Source organism: Moschus berezovskii, chromosome Y (assembly GCF_049115385.1).
Source record: "Moschus berezovskii isolate FMDL1 chromosome Y, NW_MosBer_1.0, whole genome shotgun sequence".
NCBI classification, from domain to species: domain Eukaryota; kingdom Metazoa; phylum Chordata; class Mammalia; order Artiodactyla; family Moschidae; genus Moschus; species Moschus berezovskii.
Window position 1 is genome coordinate 64,839,030 of NC_142489.1, and position 7,120 is coordinate 64,846,149.

General features: G+C 36.7%; 1 pseudogene; it reads left to right on the forward strand.

The window, feature by feature from the left end:
- The window catches only part of LOC129557912 (eukaryotic translation initiation factor 1A-like), a 67,527-nt pseudogene extending 63,855 nt beyond the window's left edge, over positions 1 to 3,672 (forward strand).
- The last annotated feature ends 3,448 nt before the right edge of the window (positions 3,673 to 7,120 follow it).

The window sequence follows — 7,120 nt, forward strand, 5'->3', positions numbered from 1 at the left end:
AAGCAGCTCAGTTAGGGAAAGGACAAAAGACAAGGGTAATTAAAAGCAATAGTGTTATTTTGGAAATTCTGTTTAGTTTTATTTGTTTTATGTCAGAATCGCAGCTCTTACCAGAGTTAGTTATCCTGGGATTAATTAGAGTGTTTCTCCTGCGATCAGACTGTATCAGAAGAATTTGATTTAGTACTGTCCTTCACTCTTTAGGATAAGAAAAAAGGCTAAACTCCAATTAAGATGAATAAGTAAATTTAAATCATGGAAAAAGAGAATAGCTTGCATAACATGTTCTATTCTCTTGGAGATCATAGAGATTCAGTGAAAACACACAGGAACTGTGAAAACAATCTGGTCAGTGTCCTTAACTTTAGTTCAAACGGACTTTGTAATTACTGTAAGACGAACCTATATGCATTATTAGAATTAATTTTTCTGTAGGTCTGATGTTCTTTTCACTTACAGATCTGTATTGAACGCAGAGGTCTGAGGATCATGCACCCTTTGAATTTTGGTCATCATCTGCTAAGAAGACTAAAACCTCAGTATGAATGTAGTTTAAGGCACACTGTGCCTTAAATGATGTGCCTTAAATAAACAATGGTTTGTTTTCGTTGTTTGCAAGTATCATATTTCTTTTAAAAACTGATGAAGCTGAAGTATTCTGAGTAAAATGTTAACACTTGCTTCTTTCAATGTAATGGAAACACACCACAAATTATGCATCAAAACACTGGAAAGGAAGAAGAGAGAAGATTCCTCTCCTGTTTGACCTCCAGTTAATGGGTGTTTTAAATAAACTTGTCTGTTTGAATGGACTTGTCTGTTTGCAGAATCTTTCTATGTATTCCAGTTATCTAAAGGTTTCTTGAGATTTTTGATAGACTGTAAAGAAAGCAGAAGTATGCATTTGAAGCTAATGAAAAGGGCAATTTTCTTACTTACCTTGCCCAAGTGTAATTTTATTCTGTTTGATAACATATATTCTTTTCAAAATTTGGGGTTGCCAACATCATAAGAAGGGCATTTCCAAATGAAGATTTCAGAAGACAGGTTGGAGTCATATGTTCAATTGATGGATTAGAAATTGCAGAAATTTGACAGTAATTAATACTTAGTTTTCTTAACGTTGAAAGTTTTGATCTGTTTGTTGAGAATGCTTTTACTTAGCATTTTATTTTATTTTATTTTGGTAATTAATTTATTTTTTATTGGAGGCAAATTATTTTACATTATGATATTGGTTGGTTTTGCCATGCATTGACATTAATTAGCCCCGGGTTTACAAAAGTTCCCCCTCCTGAACCCCCTTCCCACCTCCCTCCTCCCTTTATCCTCCCTCTGTGTCATCCCCGCATGCCAGCCCCGAGCATCCTATAACATGCATTGACCCTGAACTAGTGATTCATTTCACATATGACACCATACGTGTTTCAATGCCATTCTCCCGAATCATCCCACCCTCACCCTCTCCCATAGAGTCCCAAAGACTGTTCTATACATCTGTGTCTCTTTTGCTGTCTCGTATACAGGGTTATCATTTGCATCTTTCTAAATTCCATATATATATGCGTTAATATACTGTATTGGTGTTTTTCTTTCTGGCTTACTTTTCACTCTGTATAATAGGCTCCAGTTTCTACTTAGCATTTTAAATATTTATCAAGTACGACAACCATGCAGGGTAAAGTCACTAGATGATCCTTTACAGATAAAATTGGTTGTATGTAATTTCATTCTCAAAAGTCATGTGCATTATAACCAAATAGTGCTCAGTTTGTTGAGTATTAGAATCACATTGTACGTGTGAAAATCTAATTTCCTAAGTAAATTCTGGAAAGTAAGTCTTTTGTTAATTTTCCCTTGGCTGAGATAAGGGAAAGGAAGGAACAGCCACTGAATAATACAAGAAAGTGTTGCACTCAGTATATTTTGGCCTTGCTTTGTGTCACTGGTGTATTTATGGGTCTGTGTATTTTACAGCAAATTTCAATACTAACTTTGTTTTTTAACAGTGTGATTTGAAATTATCCTCTGTATTAAGATGAAATGAAGTTCATTCCTTGTTTTATGACCTCAATAAAAATTTACTTGTGTGTAGTGAGAGACCATTCATCTAGTAATTTCTGAAACATATTTCTTCTGAGAATTTATAGGGAATCCATATTTAGCTGGTTTCTGTAATACAAAAAAGGAGAGTAAACCTTCGGATGGTTCATAGCAAGTGATGCTAGGTATTCTTTCCCAGATTATAAACTGAGTGTGTACATAATGAAACCCAAGAAAAAAGTTCACCGGTGTGTTTTTTGGTGCCTAATCTGTGAACTTCCTGAACACTCATATGCTGAATGCATTTGAGATGGAGGACTAGTTTTAACACTCAAGAAATAAACTTGAGAAGTTGACTTCATGAATAATCAAAGCTTCCTGGTTCATTAGTACTTTTTACACATGTTTCTTCAACCCTTGGCCAAAAATAGAAGAATCTACACACATGACACAGTGAAAAACTTCTCTGTGTACTTTCTTATACAAATATGGGCTTGTCCAAAGACTTAACCTTCACTTACATTGTGTTTGCTAGTTGTCATGGTCTGGTTGTTGTACGCTTATTTGTTTTGGTTTTTGTTTTTATTTTCCTAAAATTATGTACTGATGTCCTAACGCCAGAAGATGATAACATTGTGCAGCAGGCCCTCTGGGATGTCCTTCTGCCACCACGGAGGAACTGTTGGACAAGTTCACACTGACAATCAAGTTGTCATGATCCCATTCCCTGAGCTTTCCTTCCAGGAACCACACAAAAATGGCCCCGAACTTAGCACTGAGCTGACTTGAAGCACTTCCATATTATTCTGCACCCCTCAAGATCATTCTTTGTCAATGCTGCACCATCATCACAGTCCAAACACCCGCAGAGCTGCAACATTCTTTGTGAGGTTCCTCTGGTCTTCCTAAGTATTTTTCTCTTTGCAACTTTCCTTTTCCCCAAAGTGTTATCTCACTGTACCAGGAAAAGGTCAAAAAAGAGGTCTTCCAAGAAGCCAAAGAGAATGTTACAGGCCAAAGACTCTGATACAATTTTGTGAAGGAGATGCACATGGATCCCAAGAGTCCTGCCAAAATAAGGCACTGGACGTAATGCTAGAATGTTAAGGGGCTTTCCTTCCCATTGGCTCTGCTCTTTACTACTATCCACACACACAGTGTCCCCACAGAGTGGCACCCTGGGAAGCCGACCCACTCTGGGCCCACAGCTCATGCCTCTTGAAGCCTTTATCCCCACCAGTCATCACTGACTTACTGAACACCAGTTCTCTCATTCTGCAGCCCTTATTAGGCTGTGGTAGCTAGACCTACAGCTCAGGAATCCCTGATAGCCTACACAGCATGTGGTCCATGGACCCCAGTTTACAGTTGGGCTGGGTACATCCAAGACACTCAGATTCCAGGTTCCCTGTGAGAGTCACGTGGTGTGAATTTCCTTCAGGGTGCCCATTACAAAACGAGAAATTGCGCTCCAGCGAGTTAGACAGAACCCTCCCTCAGGTGCAGAGCCACACCACTGTCCCTCTGCCCTCCACAGAGAAGGATGAGAACACAAAGAAAGGAAGGAATTCACATCAGAACTTTAGGCATGGACAATCGTGCATGTTTGGAAGGAGTGCTATTCCCTAATTCCTGGAGCCTTAAACCAGCTGGCTCTGAACTTCTCCTTTTCTCTCTCTTCTAGGGTCCATGCATGCAAACAGCATGCCTGTCTAGCTTCATCACTGTTCCTTCATTCATAGGCACACAGTGGCAGAGGGGCACAAACACACATCTCACACCTGTGTTTTCTTCAGGTTTCTGCACTGCTAGGTAGGCTGGAAGTGCCAAAATAGATTTGAAATTCACACACTGTCTCTAATAGGATGCCTGGCATTTTACACTGACCACCTACTTTAGCAAGACATTTGCCTTGCATGGTGCCAGTATGTGCCACACTTGGGGAAGGAGTGTTCCGGCTTACAGGTTAATGATCCCAGGCAGCACTAGCCCAGGCTCTTACACTGTCTCCTTCCCACATGTGGAGCTAGTCTCTAGGGCAGCAGGCTCTCTGTGCCTCCTCCTCTAAGTCTCTGCCCTTTTCTGAAGAACCTTGACCTCTTCACAATCCTGGGTCCTGCCTTAATCACGACCACTATTTCCACTTGGCAGCCAATGCCCCCACAGTCAGAGGGGTCCACAAACAGGGGTTTTGAAACCCCTCAGCACTTGATTTACTCTGGTTGATAACTCAAACCCTTCACCCTCTCTTACGATACAAACACAGAAAATGACACAGGAGAAATTGTGAGCTTGTTTATGTCTCCTGATGTAATTGCAGACTTGTGGACCCACTAACTGGAGTAGCCACTGGCCATCCTTTCCTCATTCCTGTCCTGGGCAGGGGCACTGCAGAGTTGTGGGAAACTAGTCTCCCCTGATCTGTGTATGCCTCATTCTTACACTTCTGGTTGTTCAACATCTCATGTTCTTTAACCTTCATTTCTGTGTTTGCAGTGAGCCAAACATGTACACACACACACACACACACAAACACAAGTGACACAATATACACATGCAAGGCACAGGGACACAAACACAAACAGGGATTCATGTGTCCACACCTGAAAAGCCAGTGGTTTATATGAAATATAGAGATTTCTTATTTCTTATAGGAAAATCTCCATTCTGATCTTCAAATGTGAATTATAGAGAGATCCAGCATCCATGAAAGAAATCCAGCATCTACAGAAATTTTTTTTTGGTATAAAAATTACAGAGAATTCCATATTTTGGGGGTAGAAATTCATTGTCTTTTTATATGTATGAGAAATATGAAGAATTCCATATTTCATGAAGAAACAGTGGTGCCCATATTTTCATTTGTGAAACAGAGGTGATTCCAATACCATATTGGTTCTCTGTATCTTAAGGAAACCAGTGCCAATGTTTTCATGTGTGAAATATAGAGAAATCTCCACCCTGATTTTCATACATGAAAAACAGAGAATCCCATATTTCATATAAGAAAATCTGCATACAGATTTTCATGGAGTGACAAAAATTCAATATTTCATGAAGTAAAAATAGCACTGAGATTTTCATAAATAAAATTTAGAGAATTCCAATTTTAACTGTAAAAAAACACCTGATTTTCATATGTGAAATATAAAGCATTCCATATTTTATGTAGTTAAATGGGTGTGCAGATTTTGATATGTGAAATATACAGAACTGCAGATTGCTTCTGGGAAAATGGCACCCACTTTTTCTTATGTGATATATGAGATGTTCAATACTTCCTATAGGAAAATTTGAGATTTTCTTATGTGATAAATATAGAATTTCATATTTCATGTAAAAAATGGGTGGTCAGATATCAAATGTGATATATAGAGAATTCCACATTTCAAGTGGGAAAATTGGCACCCATTTATTCATTCATGTAATATAGAGAGGTCAATAATTTTGTTACAAATATCTGACCTGAAATTTCCTTATATGAAAATCTCATAGATCATGTATGAAAACCTGTTCACAGATTTCTATATCTGAAATGTAGAGATTTCATGGTATATGTAAGAAAATTTGTTCCCAAATTTCTATGTCAAATATAGAAATTTACATATTTAGGTAAAAATTTTATTACGATTTTCATATATGTAATACACAGAATCCCATATATTGATATAGCAGAAAAAACTTTGCTCCAATTATCTACTGTAAAATATACATAACTCCATATTTCATTTAGGAAAACTTCTAATGTGATGTACACACTTGAAACACAAAAGTCCATAGGTCACATATGAGAATCTATGTCTACAAAGCCTGTGCTAGTCTGCTTACTGTGAATTACAATGAACTTGATACTTAATGAAGGAAAACTAATGTCCATATTTTCAAATATTAAACAGAGAATTCCATATATTGTGTAGGAAAATGTGCAGTTTAATATGAAGGCTTTAACATTTCATTTCAGACTTTCATATATGGAATATCGTGAATCCCATATTTATGTATGAAAATTCATGCCTAGGTTATCATTTGTGAAATATAGAAAATTATATATTTAATGTGGAACAAAGAGCATGTGTATTTTCATATGTGATATACTTAAATCTAGGAAATCTGTGATCAGATTCTTTTTTATCTGAAATAGAAAGTGTACCAAATTTCATGTAACTTAATCTCTGTCTAGACTTTCATTTGTGAAATTTTCTTATTTCATATTTTAGGAATGAAAATTTGCTCCTGGAATTTCATGTTTGAAATTCAGTGCAGAGAATTACACTGAGAGAATTCAATTGAGTAGCTCATTTGTGAAATATAAATTTCCATACTTCAATAAGGAAATTGTGTGCTCAAATTTTCCTATGTGAATAACAAATAATTCTATATTCATGGCAGAAAATATGTACACAGATATTCATATGTCAAGCATACAGTAATCCCTATATCATTACCAAAAATTTACAGCTAGATAATTAAATGTGATATAGATTTCATATTTCATGTGGAAAAACCTGCACCTGTATTTTCATATGTGATATATATATAACTGAATAGCTGATGTAAGAAAATCCTCATTGAGGTTTGCACATGAATGAAACAGAGCAGCCTAAAGTAGTGCTGTGGAATAACCGAGAGGAATAGAGTGGGAAGGAAGTTGTGGGAAAGCTTAAGGATCTGTAGGACACATGTACACGAATGGCTCATTAACACTGATGTATGGTAAAAGCCATCACAATATTGTATAGTAAACGTCATCCAGTTAAAATAAATTAGTTTAAATTATTAACAAAATAAGAAGAAAGAAATGTACAAAGACCTCTACACAATGCTCTGTTTTGGCCTAAATGGGAAGGCATTCCAAGAGGGAAGGGATTTATGTATTCATATAACTGGTTCATTTTGATGTACAGCAGAAACTGATACAAGAGTATAAAGCAACTATACTCCAATAATTTTTTTCTTAAATATTACAATTCAACCAAGGAAGACAAAAAATTCATCATTGCATGATATTGTTAGTTAAAATACCTGAGTTATAGAAACAGAGAGATATACTTATCAGGGCTATATCAGTGGAATGGGG